The 1,532-nt window shown below is 41.3% G+C and overlaps 1 non-coding gene across 1 annotated transcript; it reads left to right on the forward strand.

Moving 5' to 3' along the window:
• The first annotated feature begins 1,015 nt into the window (after positions 1 to 1,015).
• LOC122064709 lies at positions 1,016 to 1,122 on the forward strand. The gene has a single exon (XR_006135803.1). It is a non-coding gene; the product is annotated as a small nucleolar RNA R71 (small nucleolar RNA).
• Positions 1,123 to 1,532: the final 410 nt, after the last annotated feature.

Raw genomic sequence — 1,532 nt, forward strand, 5'->3', positions numbered from 1 at the left:
CGAACCTGGAACAAGAGGCACACTTGTGTCCTCAACTGAAGGAGAGTTAACAGGAGTAATAGATGGGGAAGATTTGAGAATGCTCTGTTGGTACTCTCTTCCACTCCTAAGGGCATAAAAAACATTACATTAGTTAGAGGGCCCTTGTTGGGTCTGACCTTGTACTATATTCAGTGATGCATTAGTTGGTGGTTGTGAACTAACAGGCTGATGATGCCTAGGGTTAGGCTCTGGTTGACTGGGTAAAGTTCCTTTCTCCCTCTCACCCATAATTGAGATAACTTGGGTGAGTTCTCCCGTAAGATTTTGATGGATTATCATGAGGAGGGCCATATTTTTTTTCAAGTCACTTATTTTACTTGCCTCTCTAGTGTTGGTAAACCCAGGGGGTTTCTGATAAGAAGATAGGAGAGGGGCCCTACGAAAACTAGCCTGAGGTCCTACATTTGACCTAGGAAAAGTATTTGGAAAAAAGTGTTGTGCAAAGGGAGGCCTTTGGGGTCCAGATTGACCTTGATTATGAAAATTGGAAGGCTCTGCTTGGTTGCCCTGATTCCGAGAGAAATTTGAGTGAGTTCTCCATCCTGGATTGTAGGTGTTACTATATGGATTATTTTGGTATAAGGCATTAACACTATCATTGGAAGTGCCCCTAGAGGTGTTGGGGCATTCTCCTATGATATGTCTAAGGGATTGGCACCAAGCACAAATCTTAACCAAATTGACTGATGATGGCTCTCTAGGAATAATAGCCTCAATCCTCTTGATTAGGCTATCCAAATGGGCTTCCTTGGCTACTATCCCATCCACAAAATATCCTTTTCCTCCTATGGATCTTTCACTCTCTTGGGTTGATTCCCACTCACGGATTTTGTCAGCTAAGTCAAGTAAGAATTCCTATGCCTTTCCTTCATCTGTAAAGGATGTGAATCCCTCAGGGCACATAGACTCTATCATTTGTTTAGTTGGGTAATCAATACCCTCATAAATTATTTGACATAAATACCATAAGTCTAGGCCATGGTGAGGGCATTCTTGGAGTAGATTCTTGAATCTCTCCATAAGTTTGGAAAAGGACTCACTAGACTTTTGCCTAAATTGAAGGATATCATTTCTAAGCTTGTTGGTCTCGTGAGTTGGGAAAAACTTCTTAAGGAAGACAACTGTGAACTGTTCCCATGAGGTTATGGAATTTGTGGGTAACCCATACAACCACTTCTTAGCTTGGTCTTTCAATACAAAAGTGATAAACCTAAGCTTAACAGCATCATCAAAAAGCTGTTGGATCTTAATTAGAACACATACCTCTTCAAATTCCCTCAGAAATAGGTATGCATCCTCAGAGGTCAACCCATGGAAGTGGGGCAACATAGTGATGTATTGAGATTTGAGTTCAAAAGTATTGCCCTGGGCTTGTGGTAGAACTATGCAGGAAGGTTGGGTTGTTCTAGCAGGGTAGAACCTATCTTTTAGAGATTTAGGTGAAGGGTTTTGATGTTAGTCTCCCATATTAAAAGATTTTAAAGAGAGCA

Source organism: Macadamia integrifolia, unplaced genomic scaffold (assembly GCF_013358625.1).
Source record: "Macadamia integrifolia cultivar HAES 741 unplaced genomic scaffold, SCU_Mint_v3 scaffold1724, whole genome shotgun sequence".
In the NCBI taxonomy this organism is placed as follows: domain Eukaryota; kingdom Viridiplantae; phylum Streptophyta; class Magnoliopsida; order Proteales; family Proteaceae; genus Macadamia; species Macadamia integrifolia.